Genomic DNA, 15,172 nt, shown 5'->3' on the forward strand with positions numbered 1-15,172 from the left:
TCATATACACCTAAGAAGACATCTAAGCCACCAAAGTGCTTAAAGTGATCATTCAATACGATTAAGCACACCATTAGAGAGTGATTAGTGCTTATAGGTCTAGAGAGTGTGTTGCTAGGTGATTGCTGCCTAGAGATTGGATCAATGAGTGATCCAAGCTTGTACCTCTTGGTACGCTGGTACCTTGGAGTCTTAGTGACTCATCGACAAGCTTGTTGACCCTCCGACTTGGTGTGAAGCGATGGCAAGGCAATTGTGCAGGGATGCGGAGACCCTTGCCTTTGTGGCTCAAGCTCCGAAGTGATTACGATGGCAAGGGACTAGAAGAGAGTCTTATGGTGAGGCCTTACCTTGGTGGCTTGGTGGCTCATCCGGGCTAAGACCTTGTCTATATGACTTGGTGGCTCAATAGCTGTGATCGGGTGCCGACCAGGAGTATATTCTTGGTGGAGCTCCAATGTGGACTAGGGGTGGCATTTATACCATCCATACCAAGGGATAAAAAATCTTTGTGCCGAGTTTGCTCTCCCTACCTTATTTACGTTTCCACATTTACATTCTTGCAATTTATCTTCCTAGATAGGTTGCAAGCTCTTTTGATTGGTAGAGTAGACACACTAGATAAACCTATAGCATATTTAGATAGAAATTGATATAGGTTTATCTTAGGTAGTTTTTGAGCCGAATAGATTCTAAGTGTCCTAATTCGCCCCTTCTCCCCTCTTAGAACGTCACCGATCCCTTCACATTTGAATTCTATGTACTCTTTGAAGCGGGAACGAATTATGTATTCTTAATACAACATTTTCTCAAATTCTGGACTATTTAATCGAAAAGATTTGCTTCAATCGAATAGTCAGGGCTAAGGAAATAAAATGTGTCTCTCCTAAAGAATCTTCTTAACCGCCCAACTGATATGCTTGTCATAACAGTCAAACAGTCAGGGGTTAAGAGAAAATATACTACATTGTTAAGTTTTGCTACCGACCGTTGGATAGTTCAAAGAGGATCTTACAAACCAGACTGCAAGAACTTGATGACAAGATAATAGCTTTCCCTAGACACACAAACCAATGAGTTTGTAACACTTGGAGCAATACGACCTCATCTGAGTTATTCGTAGGAAAGTTAATAAGTTTTCTTTTAGCTAACTGCTTGAAGGATGCATCTATATAATATGACAAAAAGAGTATTTGTATATTTACAGGACAACTTGTGGAGCCAAGACAGCAAGGCAGCCCCTTCGCTGTACAACAAGGGTAATTAAAGATGTCAACGGATAAAATACTCGTGGGTAGAGACTACCTAGATCCGTACCCACGAGTTTATACCCGTGCCCGCACTAATACCCGTTACCCACCACGGGTACGAAATGCTACTCGGGCCCGCTACCCGCGTGCGGGTTCGTATGCCTGCCCAAAGCACGGGTTTGCGGGTAATTAGGATGAATTGATATACCTAAGCTCCTAGATTATATACCTAGTGCTGACTTGGACCCACATGTAACGTGATTGGAGCGGGTTTACGGGTTCACGGGTACGGGTATGTCTTTTTCTTGCCCATGACCTTTTGCCCATAGGGTTTAAGATCAAACCCGTACCCATACCTGCGGGCAAGCATTGAAACCCAAACCTGCACCCGTCGGGTTTCTTACCCGCGGGCACGCGGGTAATCTCTACGCGTTGCCATCTTTAATGGTAATATCTTACTAAATTTTGCTCCACTTTTTTTTCCAAGCACATCCTATTGGAAATGGCATTAACCAGGCCAAAAGGTTCTTTTTGATCAAATGTTTTTTCTCGATCCAGAGGAACCAAACCCGGAGGAATCATGTTTCGTGGCACTGAAAGGTGACATCCAGAAAAAATTAAGATGAAGGATTTCTTCATTAAGGAGTTCACCTTCAATTCAAAAGATTTACATCAAAAAGGGAGGTTTCCAACATCCCACAAAATTCGCTGAGTTATGTTACAACAAGAACTCAGGGGCATCTAGTAGGTAAGAAAAGAAAAAAGATGTAAGGAAACTAACATCCTAAAAGAAGTTTGCATCCATTATTGTTTCCTTTCGGAGAAATGGCTTTTAACTTGCTGGTCTCATCATCTACAATATCTTCATCTTCTTCAATGAAAGAGGATGAAGGTGAAGGATGCGGTAAGAAAGAATGGTCATTAAGCGCACCTTGATTTGGGTCTAGATTTACAAAATCCAATTCCTCTGGTTCATCATCATCACCAGCAATGGCCAGCCATGGATCCCAACCATAGTGGTACACTATTCATGGAAGGTGAATCTTCATCTTCATCTTCGGAAGAGACTATAATGAATTATGGGAATGACATTGGTGCTTGATTGAACACCTTTGAAAGAAAGGAACCCATGATGGGAGCTTGGAGGAAGACGAAGAGGGTTTATGGCTTGAGTTTGGACTACAGGTTTATGAGAATGTCTGGGGGCTCTCCGTTTATAGAGTCTCACATCCTCACAAGTGTTCATTTGGCGAAAAGCAATGGAGCCATCAAAGACTAATCACGAGCGATATCTTTCAATTCTTGGTGTGGTTCGGCGAAAAACCAAAATGTGCTAATCAATGATCTTTGATTTCCAAGGAGGTCTACCAAAGGTTTAGTCTTGTCAACTCCCCTCAGAAGTCACATGCGTCTAACCAGTTATAATAGATAAGGATGGAAAGACCGAGGATTTTCTAGAGTTTCCAACAAAAATTCAAATGTCGTAATTGATTTCATCAAAGACTATCTAGTTGGACCCATTCTATGCGATCAGAGAAATTCCTAACTAGGAGGAATACGGCCCGATAGATTTTTTGGCTAAAGTAAGGAAATCAATGACCCTCTTCAAAGCAGAGTGGGAGGGCTAGTTGTCGAGGATATATAATATATATTCCCTAATTACCATATATTTGGAAAATATATAAGAGGATGGTTCATATCTTACTCAATACGAGGCTAGATGTAGCCACCATGGAGTAAGGTATAGAGACGATATACTTGAAAGCTAATCATCCTAGATACGGAAGTTATCACAAGTTCGACAAGGATTTCTAGATATTTGGGAAACTAACGATTTAAATAGGATACATCTAGAGAAGTTCAAGGCCGGGAGAGGGGTATGTCCAAGGCAACTGAAAGCAAAAGCAACAAAACTAACAGAAGTTGAGCAATCAAGCCTTAGCAACTCGTGCCTCCAAATCTCCAAAGTCACAAGCCCATTGTCAAGTCTACTTGGTTAGAAGACCAACACCTATTGAAGATCCATAACTGGAATAATCCCATATATGACTAGATTTTCTGTAGTAAATGCACATAAATCCGCCTAGTTCTTAGGATTACAGTTATTAGTGATGGGTGGTAACCACACCCCATCACTAGGACTAGGTCATTAGTGACGATGAGGTTACAACCCGTCACTGATAGCACTCTTGAGTGACATGTGATATTTTCACTCATCACTAATGTGCTCATCCTCCTAAGGGATTTACCTGTTTTCTAGCTACTATTGGGGAACAGGCAGGCTATGCTAGCCTAAAACAAAATTTTTCTACCGCATTCACCTAGGAAATCATGCTAGTAGGAGATTATAGATCGTTACCGCTCGACGCGTAGTGCAACGGAAGAAGAGTTAGAGTAGACCAATCCAATGTCGTGCGCGTCAAACTCCTCGAGCAGCTTCTTGATCAGATCCGCGACTGGCCCTGCGCAGGTGGTCACACTCCTCGACCAACTCCAAGTAGGTGGTCGTGCTTCTCGATCAACTCCGAGCATGTGGTCGTGCTCCTCGACTAACTCCGAGTAGGTGTTTGTTCTCCTCGACCAACTTCAAGCAAGTTTCAGAGTGCCTCAAACTCGCATGCCCTACCCACCCCTCTCTTTCTATAGAGCTCACCAATGGGCTCCCACATTGGAAGCCCTTTAGGACTCTATCTTATTATAGATCACAACCAAATCAAAACTCATATACGAATCCAATTCACATGTTTTATTCCAACCTATTGAGTGTGTGACCCGTAAGGTTCATGCACAAACGGCTACGACTCAGGAACTCTTTTCAAACCAAAATCAATAGCGGTCCCTAGCAGGACATGTTGACTCCCGAGTATACATAAAAGATCATATAGGCTGAACCTTGATATACACATGCACTGATCCCTTCGCCTCACGATACCGGTCAAGCTCAAGGTGAGATACGTGCCACACTTGTGACAGCTCGACCATTCACTCGATCAAGTAGTGGATTCATCATGATTAACTCTTTAATAATATTGGCATCGCCATGCACATTCTCAATGCAACTACCTCGAGGGGCCCAAAGATATCTCTCCCGTTATCAAGGAGGGGCAAATTCCATCTTGATCGCTCATACCCCACAATATGTTTCATGACCAATCCGAAAACTACCTTTATGAGTACCCAGTTACGGAATAGTGTTTGGCAGCCTCAAAGTATGCCACTACACATTTTGGGAATCAATGACGATCTCAGGTCTAAGGATCCTGCAGGTACATCATTTGAGATAACAACTGATGTCACATCATAAATAACAATCCCCGCAGTATCTCAAGGTGAGCCTATCCAACATCATGTTCTCTAAGATAAATGTCTACATTATTAACCTGGTATCTCTATACCTATGATCCATGAAACATGATCATCAATCAATACATGTGCTGGTCTTATGTATCATAGCAATGATATGCGACCAGGGATCGACTAAGAATAACATCATGATATAAACAAAGAGTTTCACGAACAAGTCACATACTTACTAATCAATGTAAACGATAGTCATTCTTAGAATAACACATTATTCGGTTGTACATGAACATAGATGTGTGATATAATCATCTCTATGATTGCTTTTAGGGCATATCACCTTCAGCTGCATCATGAAGTAATGTTAGGATTTGACAGCCGTCTTCTCCTGCAAACAAGATAATACACATCTAAATATCCACATCGAGATCACTCATAATATTCATGCCACAATCACATTCATGCTATAATCACCATGCATTTTGAGATATCCACATTGTAGGGACCAAAGTCATGAGATATCCACATATACATAATCAAAATGTACAATGGCGCAAGTCCACATCAAGATAACTAGAAATTACATAAGTCAAAAATAGAACCACAAATTACATAAGTCAAAATGCTTTCTCCCTATAATGGAACTCGCCTTTTGAAGAGACGATATCGGTCATTATGAATGAAGCGATCCATCCTCGAATGTTGAAGAGTGCAGACTCCTCGATTGAGAAACCAAGTTGAATTGTACCTTGGTTTATATGTGATGAGTGATTGACAATATTGTTATTTTGGTTTGTTGATTTGTGGATTGCACAAGCATGTATATAGGTTGTAATATGATCATTGCTAACCAAAGTTATAGAGAGAAATGGAGTTGGCGTGTTTTTTCTTTGAGTCTGGGAAAATTGTACATGCCGGATGATCCGGCACTTGGGACTTTGTACACGTCAAAAGGTCTGGCGTTCAGATGAGGTTCACACTGGAGCTTTTCATTCCAGAGGCAGAAATAGAAGTACACACCAGATGGTCCGGCGATGTGCAACTATATATACTGGAGCATTTCTTGCAGAGAGGTTGCAAGTCAGCTTTGGTGGACTTAAACTCACTAGATGGTCTGACGATGGAGAGCAATGCATAATGGACTATTTCCTGTAGAGATGGTGCAAATGAGTAGTCTGGTGTGAATGTACACGTCGGATAGTCTGGTGGTGGGGTCTATGAATACCGGAGAATACACCGAACCATTTTTTGTAGAGAGATTACAAAATGGTTGTCTAGTGGAGATGAGCACGTCGGATGGTCCGGTGATGAGCAGTTGTGTATGCCGGACTATTCCTTGCAGAGAGGATTTCAGACAGCTAGTCTGGTGTGTTCAACATGTCAGAAGGTCCGGTGCTCAGGATGTGTGGATGTCGGATCATCTGTCATTCATGATTTTTCTAGGATGTGTCTTAAACTGAGGATTTCAATTTGGAACTAACTGAAGATGGTTTGGAGATATTTGTTTGCTTGTCTTGTGTTGTGCAGGTGATGGATTCAACTTGGCGGCCGATGACGTGATGATCGGGGTCAAGTGGGGTGCTTGGTGCCAGACGATCAAGGTGGCCGAGCGGAGTCAAGGGTGATCCTAGTTGTGCACATGGAGGTCAAGCAAAGCATGGAAGAGAGGATGAAGATGGCATGTTGATGAAGTCAAGTGAAACTTGGCTCCACTCTTAAGTTTTTTGCATGGAAGGAAGGATGAAGACAATGAAGATGGTATGCCTTTCTTAAGTTTTTGCTTCTGTTCTTGGTTTTGAGATGTGTTAGGTGATAAAATAGGAGAAGAGCATCAAAGAAACTTGTGAGGCCCCTATTCACCCACCTCTAGTCGTAATTTTCAATCCTACATTGATGTTGCCATCCGGTAAGTTGAATTCATGCTGAATGAAACTAGTTATGGAAAAAGTATGCAATTAGCATGAGGAAAATTATTTTAGCATCGGATATTAGTAATGAATGAAAATTTTTATGAAAAGACTATGCAATTATCTTACATATGGGGATTTCATATCATTTGCTGCCATGGCTAGCACCATGTGACGCGCAACATAAAAGCCACGGGCATTCCCAAGTTGATGTTGGTGGCACTGGAGAGGGATAAAACTATCAGTTCTAAAGAAAAAATGTAGTAGTGCAGTGGTTGTAACCTAGCACTTACCGTGAAAGCATTCTTACATGTCAATGTGCGGGGCTCATTCGGATCGTACTTTGGATCATAGCATATATACCTGTCAAAATCCCTACATGCAAAGAGGGATAAAATAGTCAACATTTGGTGTAAGTTTGAAATTTTCAATATGTAACCTAAGTCATGAAAAACTTAACTCATCGAGGATTTATTTGACCAAAGTATAATCACCTTCTCCCTGTTCACCGTTAGGTCCTACTACTAGTCCTTATGAATCAAGGTACCAGACCAAGTTTCAATGACCAGTAAGATCCAATGGCCACCCATGTTGTGGGCGGCCATTAGGTAGTCCTTCTTCAAAAAGTGGCTCATTGCCCTAGCCACATATTCCACATTGAATTCCCTTTCTTGTTCCATCACAAAAATCATCATAATTTGGGGGTCAAGGAATCCGAAGGGCTCCTTCTTCCTCGTTTCTTGCATCAAGTGTCTATAGATAAGAAGTTAGTTAGATTGAAATTAGTGAAAATAATTAATGAATGCCTAATTTGAAAGGACTTACAATGTACAGCATTGCAATAACCCCACATCTAGGCCATCGAGGTTAAAGAGGTCGTATAAGTCATTGAAGCCCACAATGATGTAGTCGTCCTTATTCAAGAAGTGACGACTTTAGTATTAAATGACAACAGAAGTCTTCTTCACTTTACAACCTTGCAGGTTGTAATTATGCAACTAGACACAATGTTGTCCCACCCTCCAAAGTAGATCTGCCGACAGCAAGGGCTTCCCAAGCTGGAATTTTGGGTTAGCCTTAGTCCAAGTTGCTCCTATCTCATGCTTCTCAGTGATTGAGTCCTTACCAGAGGACTTGAACTTCTTCATCAGCTGCTTCTTGAGCCCTAACTTGGACTTCTTATTCTTCTCTGGCTGCCCTTAGGTTTCCAAGCTGGAGATGGCAGAGTGGAAAAAGGCGACGTAGTTGGATCATCTCAAAGCTTTGGTTGGGGTAGGGAACTCGATCTCGACACAATGTTGTTCCGCCCTCCAAAGTAGATCTGCCAGCAGCAAGGGCTTCCCAAGCTGTAATTTTGGGTTAGCCATAGTCCAAGATGCTCCTATCTCGCGCTTCTCGGCAATTGAGTCATTACCAGAGGACTTGGACTTCTTCGACAACTGCTTCTTAGGCCCTGGCTTTGACTTCTTATTCCTCTCTGGACTACCCTCAGGTTACCAAGCTGGAGATGGCAGAGTGGAAAAAGGCAACACAGTTAGCTCATCTTGAGGCTTAGGTTAAGGTAGGGAACTCGGTGCATTTGAACGTTTAGGCGGATCGCTCCTAGATGATTCCATGCGCACTAAGATGGCCCCCCCCCCCTCTTCCTTTGGATCCTTTGAAGACAAGCTTGACCTAGTTTTTGGATCTAATAGATACAAATATGTAGATACAATTGTATTAGTATTAATAACTATATTCACTTTTAGGACTTTTCTATAAAAATATGATATATTTCTTATCTAAGGTGAAAGTTGTAGCTAATTTCTACATAGGAGAAGATAGATCCTAATTCTATTCAAGGATATATGACCCGAGTAGGTTTCTATGCTCTTGTACAGTTCTAGAGAAACTTTCAGCAGCATCTTCCCGCTGTTCTCCAAATACACATCTCGATAATGAGCCAAAAGGGTGTATATCCAGAGAACAACAAGGAGATACCACAGAAATTCTCTCTAGAACCATACAAGAGCACAGGAAACTACTACTTGGGCCACATATCCTTGAAATATCCAAAATTCATGGACAATTCGGGATCATCTTCTTATAAATATGATGATTTCCAAGTCATATTTATAATCAAATACTCCCAAATGGAAGATTTAGGTTATGCAAATTGGGTTCACTTTTAGGATTTTCTTATAAATTTAGTTTTAGCCATCATAAAAGATAGCATTCATAATCATGTGCACTCAATTAATTCTGTCCAAAGGAAGAGACGGCAAGGTGAAACTTTCATATAGAAATAACAACATATGGAACAATGAAACATATGTGAAATAATAGCATATGGAAAAAATAGAACTGCAAGTGTAATTGATCAATGTGCTCTCGGTCATATATGATCAGTTGACCCCAAGATATATTTCAATCTTGCTCCCTAATTGCTAGGTTCCAATACATCACTAATTGGACTCAATATAATAGATAATTAATCAACAATAATTCAGTTATAACAGCAACAATGCTTCTTCGTAAATTGAAAGATCAATTGCCAACAGAAACAAGTAATGACCAGCATATTAGATCAGATCAAGTAATGACCACAACATTACTTGATGTCCAAGAAGCATCAATGAGTAATTTAACAGATCAAGTCCAATTCCAGAATGAACCTAGCATCATCGAGCATTTTAACAAATCAAGTCCAATTTCAGTATGAACCTAGCCTCATCGAGCAGTTTGAACTGGCAATTTTAGTATGAACCTAGCAATGCTCCCTCCCCTTATCAATTAAACAGATCAAGTTCAATTTCAATCATCAAGCAATTTAAAAAGTCCAATTTCAGTATGAACATGCGCTAAAACCCTAGGAATTAGAGGGGAGGAGGAGTCGGAGGGGGAGTCGGGAGACCTACCTCGACGGACGAGGGTGATGGTGGTGCAGAGCACACAAGCGTGGGCTCCTTGGTGTCGGGGTGCTCGTCGGGGAGGAGGTGGCGGGGTCCTCGGCATCGGGGTGGTGGTCCTCAGCGATGGCGACGGTGGATGAGGGCACAGGGCACAGTGGCGCAAACTCCTCAGCATCGGGCTGCTCGTCGGGGAGGAGGCAGTGGGCTCCTTAGTGTCGGGGTGTCTATCCTTAGTGTCGGTGGCCTCAAGGACAGCAGGGAGAAGGCGTCCTTTACATAACCAGGCTGCATGGGGATGGTTAGGGCTTTGGGGTCAACAGATGGGAGCCCGGCATCAAGGAGTAGGAGGTGGCAGTTGTGGAGGAGGAGGCATCGAGCGTGGACATGAGAGGAGGTGGCGTCGGTACTTAGGAAAATGCGGGGCCTAGGGTTCGAGCCCCCTTTTACATAGGCAGGTCATTAGTGATGGGTTTTAGCTTCAACATGTCACTAATGACCTTTACATTAGTATTGGGGAAAACAATTCACATGTCACTAATGAGTATATCACCCGTCACTAAAGACTAGTCGGATCTCGAACACTTCTATGAGGATAATTGGTTGAAAGAAGTAATGACTGGCCTAAGGTCGCCTACTGGTCACGAGGTTATCTCAACCAGTCAAAGAAAAGCACATTAGTGACGGGTTATAGCTATGACCCATCACTAATGACTTTCACATTAGTGACGGGGCATAGTTGTCACCCATCACTAATCTGCATACGACTGGTCATAAATGACTTTCAGAGGGATTTTGAGATATTTTCTTTTAAGAACAAAAATTATTTCCTTTATGAATTTATTTAAAATAGCAAAATTACAAGCACTATTTAATTACAATTTTCATCAAAATTCATAAATTTTATCTAAATTCATCTAGATTCATAAAGATTCATAAAACTTCATCTAAATTCATAAAAACTCAAACTTAGGGTTTCAATCCACATGAAATTCAGACTTAACCGAATATTATAAATATTACAAATTTGAGGTTACATTGATTCATACATCATTTGTCATGTACTTGTTGTTTTCGTGCTTTCTTGACATAGATCACTTTGTTATGGTCAGAACGCAGGTATGGAGTCTTCTCGTTCTATGCAGCTTGTGGCATAATTGTAGTAGCAAAAGGGGGGAATTTTATCAAATTGATTGGACTCGTCCTCATCAACTACGTTTTCAACTCTGATGATCCATCTTTTCCCAGCGAGAACCACATGGAGTTTCTTATTTGCTATGTTAGTCACATAAAACACCTGATCAACTTGTTTAGGGAGTACAAAAGGTTTGTCCTTATATCCGACATGTTTGAGATTAACACTAGTGAATCTGTACTTGTCTTTCGTAACGCCCTTTGTTCCATCCACCTAACGGCACTGAAGCAGGGGTACCTTGAATCCTAGGTAATCTAGCTCTCAGATCTCCTCTATCTAACCGTAGTATGTGCTCCTATGCCTGTTGTTATCATGAGCATCTATACAGACACTGCTGTTCTGGTATGTGCTTTTCTGATCTTAGGCAACCGTGTAAAATGTGTAACCATTTATATCATAATGATGACATATTGTAATTGTGTATATAGGGCATGCTGCTAGTTTTTTGATCAAATCATTTGTAGGAGTACTCAATTAATTGATTCGATTTTGAAACCAAGTGTGAACCTTTGCATATGTTGCTTCGCAAGTCAAGGTTTGGTCTGCCCTGGATTCTCTTGAAGAAGTAACTGCTTGTGCTTGTCGATATATGAGGACACTTCACTCATTTGTTGCAACACGAGAAAATGAGCTTGGTCATATGCCTTTGGCTCAGGAGTAATTGCATGTTTTCCCATAATGCCTTAACATGCGAGCCTGCACTTGTGGCGAGAATGAGGCACACCAATTGGGTTATCTGGGTTCATGTAATCAACACACCACTCCACTACCTCCTCCGTAGAGTAACCCTACACAATTCAACCCTCAAGCAAAGCTCGATTCTTTACGTACGACTTGAGACCACCCATGAATATTTCATATGGATATATTTGATGTAGGAACATGGGGCTAAGAAAATAAATCTCCTTCATAAGGTGAGTAGTGAGATGGACCATAATATCGAAAAGGATGGTAGGAAATACATCTTGAGAAGACATAGAGTCTCGAAGTGTCTTTTTTCTAGCTCAACTGGCACTTCTGAATCGAGTACCTTCTGACAATTATATTGAAGAAAAAACACTGCTCATGATAGCCTCTTGAACACCAATTGGCAACATGTTTCTAATTCTAACCACAATCATCTGAATCAACATCACATGGCAATCATGAGTCTTCATTGCGTCAACCATTTTCAACTCTTTAACAAGTCTTCTAATGTTGGATGAGTAACCGAAGGAAGCTTTCACCCCGTGCAAGAACTCACAAAAAAAAATCCTTCTTGGATAGGGTGATGCAATATGGGGATAGGAATTTTCCTTTATCTGTATCCTTAACATGAAGCTACAGCCTTAAGCCCATTTCTTTAAGGTCAGCTCGTGCGTTTTTATGATCCTTTGTTTTCCCCTTCATGTTGAGCATTGTATCGAGGAGACTATTGCATATATTCTTCTCTACATGCATGAGGTCAATAGAGTGGAGAACATCTAAGTATTTTCAATAGTCAAGCTCTTAGAGAATAGATTTCTTGTTCCGCATTCCATTTTCATCACTCTTGGAGTATCATTTTTGCTTGCCAAGGACAACATTGATATTCTTAACCTGATCGTAGACATCTTGCCTGCTCAAATGCCTTGGAGGTGACACTTTCTCCCTTGTGCCGTCAAACTGAGACTTCATTTTGCGATACTGGTGGTTTGTTGGAGGGAAACATCGATGCCGCATGTACACTATTTTCTTTGACTTGTTCAACCACATACTCTCAGTGTCATTTAAGCATTGGGGCAAGCTTCACCTTTTCTTTTACTCTACCCTGACAAGTTATGAAGTGCTGGCAGATCATTGATGGGGACGAACAACATGACATGAAGGGTGAAGTATTCTCACTTGTACTGATCATAAACCTCAATGACTTCATACCAGAGTCTTTTAAGATCATCCACCAAAGGGTGAGGTACTCATCGATGTCATTGCCAAGTTGCCTCAGACCAGGAATTAAGGTCGACAACATAATGTTTTTTCGCTTTTTACAAAGCCAAGGTGGAAGGTTGTAGGTAAATAGTAAAACAGGCCAGGTGCTATGTGAGATACTCATGTTACTGTGCTCATAGCAAACATAATATTTCTTAATTCTCCAGCGAGCCAACAAAATGTGGAATTAATGGTTCACTACTGAGCGGAATCTATGGGGTACCTTATCATTGTGTCATTCTCATGACCCTCCTTGTGCCACCGCAGCAATTGGGACTCCTTTGCGTTCGTGAACAAATGCTTCAGACGGGGAATTACAGGGTAATACCACACCACCTTTCTAGGAGGCCCTTTTCTCTTGCTGCATTCCTCCATGTTGACACCGTCATTTCTACGCTTGTATCGATGGGTTTCACAAACAGGACATTGATCCAGGTCTATATACTCTCTATAAAACAAAACATAATCCTCCTTGCATGCATGTCTTTTTTCTATTTTCAATCCCAAATTACAAATCTTGGGCACCTTGTTCCGCTCTGGTAGCATGCCCCTTAGCAGATACAACAATACTTTGAAACTCCTATTAGACCAACGATATATTGCCTTCAATTGCAGAAGCGTAAGCACCGCAAGCAGCAGCGTGTGTTTTTCCTTACAGCCAGGATAAAATAGTGTCTTCGAGTCTCGTACCAGTTTCTAGAATTTGGCAAACTCACCATCACTATACACGCCGTGCCCCACAGCATCGCATACCATTTGGTCCACATTCTCCACCAAATCCACATAATCATCATTGAATCCTAATATGTTTATGTCCCTGAGATAATCATCCATATCACCGGCCGACGGGAGTCCTTGAACCATACTGCTATCCGGTTAGAGCTGATCTATTCTCCCTTCATTAAGGCCTTCTTCGCCGTGTTTGTTCCAAATGTGATATCTCTCTTTGAATCCATGCCTTAACAAGTGACCGTACACATTGTCTGGTTTTGGGAACTTCTTCTCATTCTTGCAATCATAGCATAGACATCACATTGCCATTTTACCCCGACCTTCCATATCCACCACCGCGACACTCATGAATACTTCAACCCACTCATATACTCATTACAAGTACGGCAATTAAGGTATATCAAACTTCAGTCCACCATCTACAAACTGAAAAAAATCATTGTTAATAGAAATGACAAAGTACATACATTGAGTTAGTATAAAAATTCTAACTAAATTTAACTAAATTAATAGTAGATTCAAACCAATTTCTTATCTAAGGCGAAGGATCCTACATAATTTCTACATAGACAAAGATAGGTTATAATCCCATTCGAGGATATGTGGTCCGAGTAGGTTTCTATGCTCTTGTACGGTTCTCCAAATACACGTATCGACAATGAGCCAAGAGGGTGTGTATCTGGAGAACAACATGGAGATGCCACTAAAATTCTCTCTAGAACCATACAAGAACACATAAAACTACTACTCGGGTCACATATCCTCAAACTATATAAAGTTTGTGGACAATTCGGAAGTATCTTCTTATAAATATGACGAGTTAACAGGTCATATTTATAATCAAACACTCCTGAACGGGAGACGTAGGTTGGTCCTCAACAGAATCGCCAAAAAATCGCCTCCCTATGCCGAGTAGCCGACGGACAGACATTATTTGGTCGAGCTACTCAGTGCAGAAAGTAACAGTAAACATCACTCCTTAATGACAGGTGATAAGGACACTTATCACTAATGAGTGAGAAATTAGTGGCGGGTCTCAGCATAACCCGTCACTAATGAGTGTCCCCGACAGTGAACCGTCTGAGGCTATGTTTAGTGTCATGTTTCCCTTTTACCCGTCACTAATGACTATATCATTAGTGATGGACTTTGAGGTGATCTGTCACTATTATCTTTAGTGATGATTCGTTCTCTCACTATCACTAATAACTCCTCATTAGTGACGGGTCTTCATCGGGTCCCAGTCTAGGCCACAAATTAGTGATGGGTCATCACTAAACCCATCACTAATAGTGCATTGTGACGTGTTCTGGTTGACCGTCACTAATGTGTTGTCTCTTATATTAATTTCTTACGTAGTGATTATTTAACTCAAAGGCTTGAACCTGTATAACTCTATGTCTCTTCGCAACACTTTTCGATGACTACACATATGTATCTATATTTTTATTTACATATTATCGATAATGAAGTACAAATTCTCGACAATAATTGATATTTGTCACTTCGTTCGGGGAGTGATTAAGCATATGAGAAATGTATACTTGGATTGACCCAAAAAAGCCAATACTTAATACATTCATAGTAAAAGTACTTCCACTATGTATACTGGCTTTTACAAACATATTATTGCAATAGAAGTTAAAAGTTATAATAAAAAACTCACCTCTTCAAGATCGTGCCAATGTTTAAAAGAACAGGTTGTCGTAAACTCACATATACCAATTTACTAGTAATAATACTCAATTTTGGGTTTATAACTAATAACTTATTAGTTTCTACTTTCAATCAAACCAAAATTGAACATTGCAATTAAAAGTCTAAACTATCATAAAACTACATTTTTTCTCTTCTATTTCACAAAATCACACTTACTTTACATCACTTTATCACAAAACTATACTTCTTTTGGTTTAACTATGGTAAAACTACACTTTTTCCCTCCTATTTAAC

The sequence above is a fragment of the Phragmites australis genome, chromosome 12 (genome assembly GCF_958298935.1).
Source record: "Phragmites australis chromosome 12, lpPhrAust1.1, whole genome shotgun sequence".
In the NCBI taxonomy this organism is placed as follows: domain Eukaryota; kingdom Viridiplantae; phylum Streptophyta; class Magnoliopsida; order Poales; family Poaceae; genus Phragmites; species Phragmites australis.